Source organism: Ranitomeya imitator, chromosome 4 (genome assembly GCF_032444005.1).
Source record: "Ranitomeya imitator isolate aRanImi1 chromosome 4, aRanImi1.pri, whole genome shotgun sequence".
NCBI classification, from domain to species: Eukaryota; Metazoa; Chordata; class Amphibia; order Anura; family Dendrobatidae; genus Ranitomeya; species Ranitomeya imitator.
The window spans coordinates 682456486-682474497 of NC_091285.1; the positions used below are offsets into that span (position 1 = coordinate 682456486).

At 42.8% G+C, this 18012-nt stretch overlaps 3 non-coding genes across 3 annotated transcripts; all 3 read right to left on the reverse strand.

Moving 5' to 3' along the window:
- Positions 1–3031: 3031 nt before the first annotated feature.
- On the reverse strand, positions 3032–3103 carry TRNAW-CCA (transfer RNA tryptophan (anticodon CCA)). The gene has a single exon. It is a non-coding gene; the product is annotated as a tRNA-Trp (tRNA).
- Positions 3104–3572: 469 nt separating this feature from the next.
- Positions 3573–3644, reverse strand: TRNAR-CCG (transfer RNA arginine (anticodon CCG)). The gene has a single exon. It is a non-coding gene; the product is annotated as a tRNA-Arg (tRNA).
- A 464-nt stretch (positions 3645–4108) lies between these two features.
- On the reverse strand, positions 4109–4180 carry TRNAW-CCA (transfer RNA tryptophan (anticodon CCA)). Its single transcript has one exon. It is a non-coding gene; the product is annotated as a tRNA-Trp (tRNA).
- Positions 4181–18012: the final 13832 nt, after the last annotated feature.

An 18012-nucleotide genomic window follows, 5' to 3' on the forward strand; every position in this document is an offset into this window, starting at 1 on the left:
TGGGTATATTGCTCTATTATTTGCCACATAAGGACATTGTCCATTATTGCCCAGCAATTTCTCTGCAATATAAACTGCCTATTTATTAATATCTGCATTTCTGCAAAGAACTATTGCCTATTATTAACTGGCTATTTTCCTACTACCTGACACTGCCTCTTATTAACCTGTTGTTTGCCACCACCACGCTTAAAGCTGTTTAGCATAGCCAACATGAGCTCTAATAGTAAGGATACTAATGACACAGAGCCCAAAGCTGTTGATGGCGCACGTAAGATTAGGTCTGATAGAAAGTATACTAATAATGCAGAGCAAAAAGACGCCGATGCCGCACGTAAGCGCAAACAGCGTGCTAACAAGAGTACAGAGGATAGATGCAAGCGCATGGACACTGTTAAGTATACTAATGACACAGAGTCCAAAGCTTATGATGGCGCACGTAAGATCAGGTCTGATATAAAGTATGGTAATGATGCAGAGCGAAAAGCCGCCGATGCCGGACGTAAGCGCAAACAGCGTGTTAACAAGAGTACAGAGGATAGATGCAAGTGCCTGGATACTGTTAAGTATACTAATGACACAGAGCCCAAAGCTGCTGATGGCGCATGTAAGATCAGGTGTCTGATATGAAGTATGGTAATGATGCAGAGCGAAAAGCCGTCAATGCCGCACGTAAGCGCAAACAGTGTGTTAACAAGAGTACAGAGGATAGATGCAAGCGCCTGGATACTGTTAAATATACTAATGACACAGAGTCCAAAGCTGCTGATGGCGCACGTAAGATCAGGTCTGATATAAAGTATGGTAATGATGCAGAGCGAATTCGTCAAAAAAATGATAATACCATTTACCAAAACTATATATATTTAGTTGTGAAGTGGTTCAGTGACATTTTCACACCAATTTTGAACTTTTGTTTGGTGTTTCTCCATATGCTGCCTATTATTCACTGACTGTTATACTGAGAGACTGCCGTTTATTAACCTCTTCTTTGCCACATTGGGTATATTGCTCTATTATTTGCCACATAAGGACATTGTCCATTATTGCCCAGCAATTTCTCTGCAATATAAACTGCCTATTTATTAATATCTGCATTCCTGCAAAGAACTATTGCCTATTATTAACTGGCTATTTTCCTACTACCTGACACTGCCTCTTATTAACCTGTTGTTTGCCACCACCTGACCCACGCCACTCTTGCTGTAAGTTGCATGCAATGTATACGGAATTTGTACTTCACTTGCGGCAGGTGCGGCACATGTGGTTTCTGCTGTTTTCGCCACAAAATCTCCACTTACCAGTGTTTTTGTTGTGGCTGCATTTAATGCAATTGCCGAAGCCGCGTTTGCTGCATTTACTGCAAGTTAACTCCAAGCTTCATCTACATTGCATGGCACTTGCTGAAAGTGTGTTGTAGGTCAGTTCTTTGGTGCCAAGTGTGGAAGTTGTATTGTTTTTATCATTACTTCTGCAAATATCAGAAACATGCAGATGTGAAAGAGGTCTGAGTATTAAGAAATAGGAATCAGTTAGTTAGGACCCATCAGTTCAAAGGCTACCGTGATGTGGTTGATGGGCATGCTTATATTAGCCCATCGGTGTACTATGAACGTTGATTTCTTAAATTTTACACTTCTGTAAAAATAAACACAAAAAATTTGGGTACACAAAAAGGCTTTTATTTCTGTTGTACCTATTAGAATTATTTAAAATGAAGGCTTAGCTAAGCCCAAGAGATGATTAAAAACGTTTCATACCAACCCATCAGATGTAAAATTACTGTGAAAATACCTGATGGGCACACAAGTATGCGCCAGTATGGGTACTAAGAGCCTTTCCACATAATAATGAAATATTTTAAAATGTCATAGAACATACCAATATACATAGTTATTGATACATATTATTTATTATTTACATTATTGTTCTTAAGCAAAGAACCGTTGTTGTGGCATTTGCCACAACCCGCAAAGTTGTCGTCTGATGTCTTTCATCCCTCCCCTCATAAGCATGTTCATGGATCCTGTGTAACTGTACCTTAAATAACAAGAATTGTCAAGAGCTGGTGAGTGCAGCCATTTTTTGTTCTTTCTTACTATTATTTATTAATTGTATTATTCTTACATTTGAATAAATAAAGTATATATGGATTCTAGACTCCCGATTCTTTAGAATCGGGCTGCCATCTAGTCTAATAATAAACTCTCTTTTCTTACAAATTCAAAGATGGCAATGGCATGAACAAAGTGTTAGCTGTTCCCGGCAAGGATTATTTTTTTTATGTTTTGAACTCAATTCCCAAATGACATTTTTCATCACAGTATTGTTGATAAGATGTTAATCTACATAACTTAAATAAAACACATTTTTAAACACTTTGCCTACAGGTGGCAACAAAGTCGAATTTTTCTATTGTCAGTTGAATTACTCAGTTTCCGTTTTCAATCTTAACACAAGCATCGATGAAGTTATGAAAAGATGAAAGAGCTTCTCGACCCTGATGTGATATCAACACGCAGCGTTCTTTAATGGAGTCAGAGGCGCTACCATTGTGCACAAGGTCAGTTGAAAAGCATGTTTGCTCCAATACTTCACATGAAAAGTGCATGAGATAATATATGGACCCCATCTGGAAATTTGCTACTTTTAATCACAGTTTAGAAAAGACATAAACAGGGCTGAATTAAAATCATCACATTCGGATTCATTGATTTCCAGTTTAAAATTAAATATCTAGTAATAAGCCCTCTTCTCTAAGAAATTCAAAGAAGACAATGGCATGAACAAAGTATTGGCTGTTCCCGGCATGGATTTTTTTATGTTTTGATCTCAATTCCCAAATGATATTTCTCATCAAAGTATTGTTGATAAGATATTAATCTATATCATTTAAATAAAACACTTTTGAAACACTGCGCTGACACATGACAACAACGTTGAGCTATTCTATTGTCAGTAGGATTACGCTGTTTCCGTTTCAATCTTTACCCAAGCATCGATTAAGTTATGAAAAGATGATAGAGTTACTTGACCCCGACGTGATTTGAACACGCAACCTTCTGATCTGGAGTCAGACGCGCTTCCGTTGCACCACAAGGTCAGTTGAAAAGCATGTATGCTGCAATACTTCTCATGAAAGTGCATGAGATAATATGTGGAAGCCATCAGGAAACTTGCAACTTTTACTCCCATTTTGGAAAAGATATAAACAAGGATGAATTAAGATCATGACATTCTGATTCAGGGATTTCCAGTTTAAAATTTAAAATCTAATAATAAACTCTCTTTTCTTACAAATTCAAAGATGACAATGGCATGAACAAAGTGTTAGCTGTTCCCGGAAAGGATTATTTTTTTATGTTTTGAACTCAATTCCCAAATGATATTTTTCATCACAGTATTGTTGATAAGATGTTAATCTACATAACTTAAATACAACACATTTTTAAACACTTTGCCTACAGGTGGCAACAAAGTCGAATTTTCCTATTGTCAGGAGAATTACGCAGTTTCCTTTTTCAATCTTAGCACAAGCATCGATTAAGTTATGAAAAGATGATAGAGTTACTTGACCCCGACGTGATTTGAACACGCAATCTTCTGATCCGGAGTCAGACGCGCTACCGTTGTGCCACGAGGTCAGTTGAAAAGCATGTACGCCCAATACTTCTCATGAAAAGTGCACGAGATAATATGTAGAAGCCATCAGGAAACTTGCAACTTTTAATCACAGTTTAGAAAAGACATAAACAGGGCTGAATTAAAATCATCACATTCGGATTCATTGATTTCCACTTTAAAATGAAATATCTAGTAATAAGCCCTCTTCTCTAAGAAATTCAAAGAAGACAATGGCATGAACAAAGTATTGGCTGTTCCCGGCATCAATTTTTTTATGTTTTGAACTCAATTCCTAAATGATATTTCTCATCAAAGTATTGCTGATAAGATATTAATCTATATCATTTAAATAAAACACTTTTCAAACACTGCGCTGACACATGACAACAACATTGAGCTATTCTATTGTTAGTAGGATTATGCAGTTTCCGTTTCAATCTTTACCCAAGCATCAATTAAGTTATGAAAAGATGATAGAGTTACTTGACCCCGACGTGATTTGAACATGCAACCTTCTGATCTGGAGTCAGACGCGCTACCGTTGCGCCACGAGGTCAGTTGAAAAGCAAGTGTGCCCAATACTTCTCATGAAAAGTGCACGAGATAACATCTGGAAGCCATCAGGAAACTTGCAACATTTACTCCCATTTTGGAAAAGATATAAACAAGGATGATTTAAGATCATGACATTCTGATTCAGGGATTTCCAGTTTAAAATTTAAAATCTAATAATAAACTCTCTTTTCCTACAAATTCAAAGATGACAATGGCATGAACAAAGTGTTAGCTGTTCCCGGCAAGGATTATTTTTTTTATGTTTTGAACTCAATTCCCAAATGATATTTTTCATCACAGTATTGTTGATAAGTAGGGTTGAGCGAAACGGGTTGTTCATTTTCAAAAGTCGCCGACTTTTGGCAAAGTCGGGTTTCATGAAACCCGATCCGACCCCTGTGTGGGGTCGGCCATGCTGTACGCGACATTCGCGCCAAAGTCGCGTTTCAATGACGCTAAAAGCGCCATTTCTCAGCCAATGAAGGTGAACGCAGAGTGTGGGCAGCGTGATGACATAGGTCCTGGTCCCCACCATCTTAGAGAAGGGCATTGCAGTGATTGGCTTGCTGTCTGCAGCGTCACAGGGGCTATAAAGAGGCGTTCCCGCCGACCGCCATCTTACTGCTGCTGATCTGAGCTTAGGGAGAGGTTGCTGCCGCTTCGTCAGAAGCAGGGATAGCGTTAGGCAGGGTCCATTAACCACCAAACCGCTTGTGCTGTAGCGATTTCCACTGTCCAACACCACCTTCGGTTTGCAGGGACAGTGGAGGCTACATTTTTTTTTTCTCAGCACTGTAGCTCATTGGGCTGCCCTAGAAGGCTCCCTGATAGCTGCATTGCTGTGTGTACGCCGCTGTGCAAACCAACTGTTTTTTTCAAAGCACAAATCCTCTTGTTCCTTCCTTTCTGCACAGCTATCTTTTTTGTTTGTCCACACTTTTTATTTCATTTGTGCATCAGTCCACTCCTTATTGCTGCCTGCCATACCTGGCTGAGATTACTGCAGGGAAATAGTAATTGTAGGACAGTCCCAGTTTTTTTTTTGTGAGAGATTAAGATAGGCATTTCTGGTAGAGTGCCATCCCTGTGTGTGCCATCTCTCACATAGTGGGCCATAGAAAGCCTATTTTTTTTTGTTGATTTGGTTTCTAAATTCTACCTGTAAAAATCAATAAACCAATCAGTGGGAGATAAATATTGGCCTCTGGGCTTGTGTGCCACTCCTGACTCCTGTGTGTGCCATCTCTCTTTCAGTGGGCCATAGAAAGCCTATTTATTTTTTTGGTTGATTTGGTTTCTAAATTCTACCTGTAAAAATCAATAAATCAATCAGTGGGAGATAAATATTGGCCTCTGGGCTTGTGTGCCACTCTGTTATGTTTGCTAATGACAGGTGTTATGAAGGCAATCCAGAAACACAGTGTGCTTAGCGATCAGAGCGCACACAGTGATCTGACAAATACCCAAAAATACAAGAACGAGCTCTGAGACGTGGAAACTCTGTAGACTGCACACCTGATCCTATCCTAAACACAACTAAAAGCGGCTGTGGATTGCGCCTAACAACTACCTAGGCAACTCGGCACAGCCTAAGAAACTAGCTAGCCTGAAGATAGAAAAATAGGCCTGACTTGCCCCAGAGAAATTCCCCAAAGGAAAAGGCAGCCCCCCACATATAATGACTGTGAGTAAGATGAAAAGACAAAACGTAGGGATGAAATAGATTCAGCAAAGTGGGGCCCGATATTCTAGGACAGAGCGAGGACAGTAAAGCGAACTTTGCAGTCTACCAAAAACCCTAAAGCAAAACCACGCAAAGGGGGCAAAAAAAAACCCACCGTGCCGAACTAACGGCACGGCGGTACACCCTTTGCGTCTCAGAGCTTCCAGCAAAACAAAAGACAAGCTGGACAGAAAAAAAGCAACAAAAAAGCAAAAAGCACTTAGCTATACAGAGCAGCAGGTCACAGGAACACTCAGGAGAAGCTCAGATCCAACACTGAAACATTGACAAGGAGCAAGGATAGCAGCATCAGGCTGAGTTAAGTAATGAAGCAGTTAACGAGCTCACCAGAACACCTGAGGGAGGAAGCTCAGAAGCTGCAGTACCACTTGTGACCACAGGAGTGAATTCAGCCACAGAATTCACAACAGTACCCCCCCCTTGAGGAGGGGTCACCGAACCCTCACCAGAGCCCCCAGGCCGACCAGGATGAGCCGCATGAAAGGCACGAACAAGATCGGAAGCATGAACATCAGAGGCAAAAACCCAGGAATTATCTTCCTGAGCATAACCCTTCCATTTAACCAGATACTGGAGTTTCCGTCTAGAAACACGAGAATCCAAAATCTTCTCCACAATATACTCCAATTCCCCCTCCACCAAAACCGGGGCAGGAGGCTCAACAGATGGAACCATAGGTGCCACGTATCTCCGCAACAACGACCTATGGAATACATTATGTATGGAAAAGGAGTCTGGGAGGGTCAAACGAAAAGACACAGGATTGAGAACCTCAGAAATCCTATACGGACCAATAAAACGAGGTTTAAATTTAGGAGAGGAAACCTTCATAGGAATATGACGAGAAGATAACCAAACCAGATCCCCAACACGAAGTCGGGGACCCACACGGCGTCTGCGATTAGCGAAAAGTTGAGCTTTCTCCTGGGACAAGATCAAATTGTCCACTACCTGAGTCCAGATCTGCTGCAACCTATCCACCACAGAATCCACACCAGGACAGTCCGAAGACTCAACCTGTCCTGAAGAGAAACGAGGATGGAACCCAGAATTGCAAAAAAAAGGAGAAACCAAGGTAGCCAAGCTGGCCCGATTATTAAGGGCAAACTCAGCCAACGGCAAAAAGGACACCCAATCATCCTGGTCTGCAGAAACAAAACATCTCAGATATGTTTCCAAGGTCTGATTGGTTCGTTCGGTCTGGCCATTAGTCTGAGGATGGAAAGCCGAGGAAAAGGATAGGTCAATGCCCATCCTACCACAAAAGGCTCGCCAGAACCTTGAAACAAACTGGGAACCTCTGTCAGAAACAATATTCTCAGGAATGCCATGCAACCGAACCACATGCTGAAAGAACAAAGGTACCAAATCAGAGGAGGAAGGCAATTTAGCAAAGGGCACCAGATGGACCATTTTAGAAAAGCGATCACAGACCACCCAAATGACTGACATCTTTTGAGAAACGGGAAGGTCAGAAATGAAATCCATCGAAATATGTGTCCAAGGCCTCTTTGGGACCGGCAAGGGCAAAAGCAACCCACTGGCACGAGAACAGCAGGGCTTAGCCCTAGCACAAATCCCACAGGACTGCACAAAAGTACGTACATCCCGTGACAGAGATGGCCACCAGAAGGATCTAGCCACTAACTCTCTGGTACCAAAGATTCCAGGATGACCAGCCAACACCGAACAATGAAGTTCAGAGATAAGTTTATTAGTCCACCTATCAGGGACGAACAGTTTCTCTGCTGGACAACGATCATGTTTATTCGCCTGAAATTTTTGCAGCACCCGCCGCAAATCAGGGGAGATGGCAGACACAATGACTCCTTCCTTGAGGATACCCGCTGGCTCAGATAAACCCGGAGAGTCGGGCACAAAACTCCTAGACAGAGCATCCGCCTTCACATTTTTAGAGCCCGGAAGGTACGAAATCACAAAGTCGAAGCGGGCAAAAATAACGACCAACGGGCCTGTCTAGGATTCAAGCGCTTGGCAGACTCGAGATAAGTCAAGTTCTTATGATCAGTCAATACCACCACGCGATGCTTAGCTCCTTCAAGCCAATGACGCCACTCCTCGAATGCCCACTTCATGGCCAGCAACTCTCGATTGCCCACATCATAATTACGCTCAGCGGGCGAAAACTTCCTGGAAAAGAAAGCACATGGTTTCATCACTGAGCAATCAGAACCTCTCTGTGACAAAACCGCCCCTGCTCCAATCTCAGAAGCATCAACCTCGACCTGGAACGGAAGAGAAACATCTGGCTGACACAACACAGGGGCATAACAAAAACGACGCTTCAACTCCTGAAAAGCTTCCACAGCAGCAGAAGACCAATTAACCAAATCAGCACCCTTCTTGGTCAAATCGGTCAATGGTTTGGCAATGCTAGAAAAATTACAGATGAAGCGACGATAAAAATTAGCAAAGCCCAGGAACTTTTGCAGACTTTTCAGAGATGTCGGCTGAATCCAATCCTGGATGGCTTGGACCTTAACTGGATCCATCTCGATAGTAGAAGGGGTAAAGATGAACCCCAAAAATGAAACTTTCTGCACACCGAAGAGACACTTTGATCCCTTCACAAACAAAGAGTTAGCACGCAGGACCTGAAAAACCATTCTGACCTGCTTCACATGAGACTCCCAATCATCTGAGAAGATCAAAATGTCATCCAAGTAAACAATCAGGAATTTATCCAGATACTCACGGAAGATGTCATGCATAAAAGACTGAAACACAGATGGAGCATTGGCAAGTCCGAACGGCATCACTAGATACTCAAAATGACCCTCGGGCGTATTGAATGCAGTTTTCCATTCATCTCCTTGCCTGATTCTCACCAGATTATACGCACCACGAAGATCTATCTTAGTGAACCAACTAGCCCCCTTAATCCGAGCAAACAAGTCAGATAACAATGGCAAGGGATACTGAAATTTAACAGTGATCTTATTAAGAAGGCGGTAATCAATACACGGTCTCAGCGAACCATCCTTCTTGGCTACAAAGAAGAACCCTGCTCCCAGTGGTGATGACGATGGGCGAATATGTCCCTTCTCCAGGGATTCCTTCACATAACTGCGCATAGCGGCGTGTTCGGGCACGGATAAATTAAATAATCGACCTTTAGGGAATTTACTACCAGGAATCAAATTGATAGCACAATCACAATCCCTATGCGGAGGTAGAGCATCGGACTTGGGCTCTTCAAATACATCCTGATAATCAGACAAGAACTCTGGGACCTCAGAAGGGGTGGATGACGAAATCGACAAAAATGGAACATCACCATGTACCCCCTGACAACCCCAGCTGGATACCGACATGGAATTCCAATCCAATACTGGATTATGGGTTTGTAGCCATGGCAACCCCAACACGACCACATCATGCAGATTATGCAACACCAGAAAGCGAATAACTTCCTGATGTGCAGGAGCCATGCACATGGTCAGCTGGGCCCAGTATTGAGGTTTATTCTTGGCCAAAGGTGTAGCATCAATTCCTCTCAATGGAATAGGACACCGCAAAGGCTCCAAGAAAAACTCACAACGTTTAGCATAATCCAAATCCATCAGATTCAGGGCAGCGCCCGAATCCACAAACGCCATGACAGAAAACGACGACAAAGAGCATATCAAGGTAATGGACAGAAGGAATTTGGACTGTACAGTACCAATGACGGCAGACCTAGCGGACCGCTTAGTGTGCTTAGGACAATCAGAAATAGCATGAGTGGAATCACCACAGTAGAAACACAGACCATTCAGACGTCTGTATTCCTGCCGTTCAACTCTAGTCATAGTCCTATCGCACTGCATAGGCTCAGGTTTAACCTCAGGCAGTACCGCCAAATGGTGCACAGATTTACGCTCGCGCAAGCGTCGACCGATCTGAATGGCCAAAGACAAAGACTCATTCAAACCAGCAGGCATAGGAAATCCCACCATGACATCCTTAAGAGCCTCAGAGAGACCCTTTCTGAACAAAGCTGCCAGCGCAGATTCATTCCACTGAGTGAGTACTGACCATTTCCTAAATTTCTGACAATATACTTCTATATCATCCTGACCCTGGCACAAAGCCAGCAAATTTTTCTCAGCCTGATCCACTGAATTAGGCTCATTGTACAGCAATCCGAGCGCCAGGAAAAACGCATCGACACTACTCAATGCAGGGTCTCCTGGCGCAAGAGAAAATGCCCAGTCTTGAGGGTCGCCGCGCAAAAAAGAAATAATAATCAAAACCTGTTGAATAGGATTACCAGAAGAATGAGGTTTCAAGGCCAGAAATAGCTTACAATTATTTTTGAAACTTAGAAACTTAGTTCTATCTCCAAAAAACAAATCAGGAATAAGAATTCTTGGTTCTAACATAGATTTCTGATCAATAGTATCTTGAATTTTTTGTACATTTATAACGAGATTATCCATTGAAGAGCACAGACCCTGAATATCCATGTCCACACCTGTGTCCAGAATCACCCAAATGTCTAGGGGAAAAAAAAAAAGTGAACACAGAGCAGAAAAAAAAAAAAAAAAAAAATGATGTCAGAACTTTTTCTTTCCCTCTATTGAGAATCATTAGTTTGGCTCCTTGTACTGTTATGTTTGCTAATGACAGGTGTTATGAAGGCAATCCAGAAACACAGTGTGCTTAGCGATCAGAGCGCACACAGTGATCTGACAAATACCCAAAAATACAAGAACGAGCTCTGAGACGTGGAAACTCTGTAGACTGCACACCTGATCCTATCCTAAACACAACTAAAAGCGGCTGTGGATTGCGCCTAACAACTACCTAGGCAACTCGGCACAGCCTAAGAAACTAGCTAGCCTGAAGATAGAAAAATAGGCCTGACTTGCCCCAGAGAAATTCCCCAAAGGAAATGGCAGCCCCCACATATAATGACTGTGAGTAAGATGAAAAGACAAAACGTAGGGATGAAATAGATTCAGCAAAGTGGGGCCCGATATTCTAGGACAGAGCGAGGACAGTAAAGCGAACTTTGCAGTCTACCAAAAACCCTAAAGCAAAACCACACAAAGGGGGCAAATAAAAACCCACCGTGCCGAACTAACGGCACGGCGGTACACCCTTTGCGTCTCAGAGCTTCCAGCAAAACAAAAGACAAGCTGGACAGAAAAAAAGCAACAAAAAAGCAAAAAGCACTTAGCTATACAGAGCAGCAGGTCACAGGAACAATCAGGAGAAGCTCAGATCCAACACTGAAACATTGACAAGGAGCAAGGATAGCAGCATCAGGCGGAGTTAAGTAATGAAGCAGTTAACGAGCTCACCAGAACACCTGAGGGAGGAAGCTCAGAAGCTGCAGTACCACTTGTGACCACAGGAGTGAATTCAGCCACAGAATTCACAACACCACTCCTGACTCCTGTGTGTGCCATCTCTCTTTCAGTGGGCCATAGAAAGCCTATTTATTTTTTTGGTTTCTAAATTCTACCTGAAAAAATTAAAAAATCAATCAGTGGGAGATAAATATTGGCCTCTGGGCTTGTGTGCCACTCCTGACCCCTGTGTGTGCCATCTCTCACACAGTGGGCCATAGAAAGCCTATTTTTTTTTTGTTGATTTGATTTCTAAATTCTACCTGTAAAAATCAATAAATCAATCAGTGGGAGATAAATATTGGCCTCTGGGCTTGTGTGCCACTCCTGACTCCTGTGTGTGCCATCTCTCACTCAGTGGGCCATAGAAAGCCTATTTATTTTTTTGGTTTCTAAATTCTACCTGAAAAAATCAAAAAATCAATCAGTGGGAGATAAATATTGGCCTCTGGGCTTGTGTGCCACTCCTGACTCCTGTGTGTGCCATCTCTCACTCAGTGGGCCATAGAAAGCCTATTTATTTTTTTTTTGTTGATTTGGTTTCTAAATTCTACCTGAAAAAATCAAAAAATCAATCAGTGGGAGATAAATTTTGGCCTCTGGGCTTGTGTGCCACTCCTGACTCCTGTGTGTGCCATCTCTCACTCAGTGGGCCATAGAAAGCCTATTTATTTTTTTGTTGATTTGGTTTCTAAATTCTACCTGTAAAAATCAATAAATCAATCAGTGGGAGATAAATATTTGCCTCTGGGCTTGTGTGCCACTCCTGACTCCTGTGTGTGCCATCTCTCACTCAGTGGGCCATAGAAAGCCTATTTATTTTTTTTGGTTGATTTGGTTTCTAAATTCTACCTGTAAAAATCAATAAGTCAATCAGTGGGAGATAAATATTGGCCTCTGGGCTTGTGTGCCACTCCTGACTCCTGTGTGTGCCATCTCTCACTCTGTGGGCCATAGAAAGCCTATTTATTTTTTTGGTTGATTTGGTTTCTAAATTCTACCTGAAAAAATCAATAAATCAATCAGTGGGAGATAAATATTGGCCTCTGGGCTTGTGTACCACTCCTAACTCCTGTGTGTGCCATCTCTCACTCAGTGGGCCATAGAAAGCCTATTTATTTTTTTGGTTGATTTGGTTTCTAAATTCTACCTGAAAAAATCAATAAATCAATCAGTGGGAGATAAATATTGGCCTTTGGGCTTGTGTACCACTCCTGACTCCTGTGTGTGCCATCTCTCACTCAGTGGGCCATAGAAAGCCTATTTATTTTTTTGGTTGATTTGGTTTCTAAATTCTACCTGAAAAAATCAATAAATCAATCAGTGGGAGATAAATATTGGCCTCTGGGCTTGTGTGCCACCCCTGACTCCTGTGTGTGCCATCTCTCACTCAGTGGGCCATAGAAAGCCTATTTATTTTTTTGGTTGATTTGGTTTCTAAATTCTACCTGTAAAAATCAATAAATCAATCAGTGGGAGATAAATATTGGCCTCTGGGCTTGTGTGCCACTCCTGACTCCTGTGTGTGCCATCTCTCACTCAGTGGGCCATAGAAAGCCTATTTATTTTTTTGGTTGATTTGGTTTCTAAATTCTACCTGAAAAAATCAATAAATCAATCAGTGGGAGATAAATATTGGCCTCTGGGCTTGTGTGCCACTCCTGACTCCTGTGTGTGCCATCTCTCACTCAGTGGGCCATAGAAAGCCTATTTATTTTTTTGGTTGATTTGGTTTCTAAATTCTACCTGTAAAAATCAATAAATCAATCAGTGGGAGATAAATATTGGCCTCTGGGCTTGTGTGCCACTCCTGACTCCTGTGTGTGCTATCTCTCACTCAGTGGGCCATAGAACGCCTATTTATTTTTTTGGTTGATTTGGTTTCTAAATTCTACCTGAAAAAATTAATAAATCAATCAGTGGGAGATAAATATTGGCCTCTGGGCTTGTGTGCCACTCCTGACTCCTGTGTGTGCCATCTCTCACTCAGTGGGCCATAGAAAGCCTATTTATTTTTTTTGGTTTCTAAATTCTACCTGGAAAAATCATTTTATTTTACTTGGTTTCCCAATTCTTCCTGAAAAAATCATTTTATTTTATTTTGTTTCTAAAGTCTCCCTGAAAAAAAAAATCAGTGGGAGATTAATATTGCCCTTTCTGCTTGTGTGCCAGTCTTGACTCCTGGGTGTGCAATCTCTCTCTCTCAAATAGTGGGCAATGGGCCATAGAAAGGTTATTTTTTTTTATTTGGTTTATAAATTCTCCCGGAAAAAATAATTTTATTTTATTTGGTTTCTAAATTCTTCCTGAAAAAATCATTTTATTTTATTTTGTTTCTAAAGTCTCCCTGAAAAAAAAAATCATTGGGAGATTAATATTGCCCTTTCTGCTTGTGTGCCAGTCTTGACTCCTGGGTGTGCCATCTCTCTCTCTCAAATAGTGGGCACTGGGCCATAGAAAGGGTATTTTTTTTTATTTGGTTTCTAAATTCTCCCGGAAAAAATCATTTTATTTTATTTGGTTTCTAAATTCTTCCTGAAAAAATCATTTTATTTTATTTTGTTTCTAAAGTCTCCCTGAAAAAAAAATCAGTGGGAGATTAATATTGCCCTTTCTGCTTGTGTGCCAGTCTTGACTCCTGGGTGTGCCATCTCTCTCTCTCAAATAGTGGGCACTGGGCCATAGAAAGGGTATTTTTTTTATTTGGTTTCTAAATTCTCCCGGAAAAAATCATTTTATTTTATTTGGTTTCTAAATTCTTCCTGAAAAAATCATTTTATTTTATTTTGTTTCTAAAGTCTCCCTGAAAAAAAAAAAATCAGTGGGAGATTAATATTGCCCTTTCTGCTTGTGTGCCAGTCTTGACTCCTGGGTGTGCCATCTCTCTCTCTCAAATAGTGGGCACTGGGCCATAGAAAGGGTATTTTTTTTATTTGGTTTCTAAATTCTCCCGGAAAAAATCATTTTATTTTATTTGGTTTCTAAATTCTTCCTGAAAAAATCATTTTATTTTATTTTGTTTCTAAAGTCTCCCTGAAAAAAAAAATCAGTGGGAGATTAATATTGCCCTTTCTGCTTGTGTGACAGTCTTGACTCCTGGGTGTGCCATCTCTCTCTCTCAAATAGTGGGCCATAGAAAGCCTATTTTTTTTTGTTGATTTGCTTTCTAAATTCTACCTGAAAAAATCAAAAAATCAATCAGTGGCAGATAAATATTGGCCTTTGGGCTTGCGTGCCACTCCTAACTCCTGTGTGTGCCATCTCTCACTCAGTGGGCCATAGAAAACCTTTTTTTTTTGGGGTGATTTGGTTTCTAAATTCTACCTGAAAAAATCAAAAAATCAATTAGTGGGAAATAAATATTGGCCTTTGGGCTTGTGTGCCACTCCTGACTCCTGTGTGTGCGCCATCTCTCACTCAGTGGGCCATAGAAAGGCATTTTTTTTTTATTTGGTTTCTAAATTCTCCCAGAAAAAATCATTTTATTTTATTTGTTTTCTAAATTCTTCCTGAAAAAATCATTTTATTTTATTTTGTTTCTAAATTCTCCCTGAAAAAAAAATACTGTGGGAGATTAATATTGACATTTGTGTTTGAGTGACAGTCCTGCGTGTGTGGCATCTCTCTGATTTGGTGCCACAGAAAACAGAGTGTGTAACATTGTGCCTGATTTTCCTTGCGGTCTCACCAACCTGTAAAGGGATATCGAAATCATACTGAAGTTATAGCTCACCGTGTAAGTTGTTTGACAGCAACAAATAAAGTTACTTTGGTTAAGTTTTTAAAACAATGAGGAAGTCTGGTGGAAGAGGTCGTGGCCGTGGGCGTTCATTGTCAGCTGGTAATGATGGTGGTGGTAGTGGAGCATCAGGTGGTCGTGGGAAAAAAATATTCTACCTAAGTCTGGAGCTGTGGAGCCAGGTTCGTCATCTGGCTACACAAGACCTCGAACGCTCTCTTTTCTGGGAGTAGGAAAACCGCTTTTAAAGCCGGAGCAGCAACAGCACGTTTTGGCTTACCTTGCTGACTCAGCCTCTAGCTCTTTTGCCTCCTCTTCTGAAACTGGTAAATGTAAAAGCAGCGCGTCTTTTGTGGATGTTCACAGTCAGGGACAAGTCGCTTCCTTGTCCTCTTCAGCAAAAACAACAACAAGAGAGAAGGATACAGCAGGCGACACAACGGGTTACTCCATGGAGCTCTTTACACATACCGTCCCTGGCTTAGAAAGTGAAACAGTTAACAGGCCATGCCCATTACAAGTAGATTCTGACATGGAGTGCACTGATGCACAGCCACAGCCAGACTACTATGCTGGTCCTTTGACTCAGACCACAACATTGCCCTCTCAGGGTACTGATCCACAATAAGACCCTGATGAGACTATGTTGCCCCGTCACGAACGCTATACCACCGACCTACACGGTTACACAGACGAAGTTGCACACGAGCTAGAAGAGGAGGTTATAGATGACCCAGTTGTTGACCCCGATTGGCAGCCATTGGGGGAACAGGGTGCAGGCGGCTGTAGTTCTGAAGCGGAGGTGGAGGAGGGGCCGCAGCAGGCATCAACATCGTAACAGGTTCCATCTGCCGGGCCCGTATCTGGCCCAAAACGCGTGGCAATGCCAAAAACTGTTGGAGGACAGCGTGGCCATCCGGTTAAAGCTCAGTCTGCAATTCCTGAAAAGGGATCCGATGCTAGGAAGAGTGCAGTCTGGCATTTTTTTAAACAACATCCAATTGATCAGCGCAAAGTCATCTGTCAAAAATGTTCAACTAGCTTAAGCAGAGTTCAGAATCTGAAAAGTCTCAATACAAGTTGCATGCATAGACATTTAACCACCATGCATTTGCAAGCCTGGACTAACTACCAAACGTCCCTTAAGGTTGTAGCACCCTCGGCCAATGAAGCTAGTCAGCAACGCAACATCCCTTCCGTCACTGTAAGGCCACCATTTTCCGCACCACCGGCAGTATCTGTGCAGGTTTCTTTGCCAGCCCAAAGCAGTCAGGGTCAGGGAATCACCAGTTTTGTAGGAGTAAATACTGCATCTAGGGCACCGGCGGAAACAACACCGTCTCCAACCGTCTCTCAGTCTGCCATGTCCACCGGCACACCCGCTAGTTCCACAATCTCAAGCTCTCCAGTCCAGCTCACCCTACATGAGACTCTGGTCAGAAAAAGGAAGTACTTATCCTCGCATCCGCGTACACAGGGTTTTAACGCCCACATAGCTAGACTAATCTCGTTAGAGATGATGCCCTACCGGTTAGTTGAAAGCAAAGCTTTCAAAGCCCTGATGGAGTACGCTGAACCACACTACGAGCTACCCAGTTGACACTTTTTTTCGAGAAAAGCCATCCCAGCCCTGCACCAGCATGTTAAACAGTGCATCGTCCATGCACTCAGGCAATCTGTGAGTACAAAGGTGCACCTGATTACAGATGCATGGAGCAGTAGGCATGGCCAGGGACGTTACGTGTCCATCACGGCACACTGGGTGAATGTGGTGGATGCAGGGTCCACAGGGGACATCAATTTCGGGACAGTTGTGCCTAGCCCACGGTCTAGGAAACAGTTGGCTGTAGGCGTTCGCACCCCCTCCTCCTCCTCGTCCTCCTGCAGAAGCGAGAGCTCTTCCACAGACCGCAGTCGCCAAACCACTCCATCGGCAGCTGTCACTGTTGCACACCAGTTGTCCCATTATGGCCCAGCTACTGGCAAGCGTCAGCAGGCTGTATTGGCTATGAAGTGTTTGGGCGACAACAGACACACCGCGGAAGTTCTGTCTGAGTTCTTGCAGCAAGAAACGCAGTCGTGGCTGGGCACAGTAGATCTTGAGGCAGGCAAGGTAGTGAGTGATAACGGAAGGAATTTCATGGCTGCCATCTCCCTTTCCCAACTGAAACACATTCCTTGCCTGGCTCACACCTTAAACCTGGTGGTGCAGTGCTTATTGAAAACTTATCCTGGGTTATCCGACCTGCTCCTCAAAGTGCGTGGACTTTGCTCACATATCCGCCGATCGCCTGTACACTCCAGCCGTATGCAGACCTATCAGCGGTCTTTGAACCTTCCCCAGCATCGCCTAATCATAGACGTTGCAACAAGGTGGAACTCAACACTGCACATGCTTCAGAGACTGTGTGAACAGAGGCGGGCTGTTATGTTTTTGTGGGAGGATACACATACACGGGCAGGCAGTAGGATGGCAGACATGGAGTTGTCAGGTGTGCAGTGGTCGAAGATACAAGACATGTGTCAAGTCCTTCAGTGTTTTGAGGAATGCACATGGCTGGTTAGTGCAGACAACACCATAATATGCATGAGCATCCCCCTAATGTGTCTGCTGATGCAAAGTTTGATGCACATAAAGGATCAGGCGTCTGCACCAGAGGAAGAGGAAAGCCTTGATGACAGTCAGCCATTGTCTGGTCAGGGCAGTGTACAGGACGAGGTAGCGGGCGAAGAGGAGGTGGAGGACGAGGAGGATAATGGGGATGAGTATATTTTTAATGAGGAAGCTTTCCCGGGGGCACTGGAAATTGGTGGCGTGGCAAGGCCGGGTTCTGGTTTTTTGAGGGACACAAGTGACGTAGATTTGCCTGAAACTGCCCCTCAACCAATCACAAACGCAGATTTGACAACTGGAACGTTGGCCCACATGGCTGATTATGCCTTACGTATCCTCAAAAGGGACACACGCATTACAAAAATGATGAACGATGACG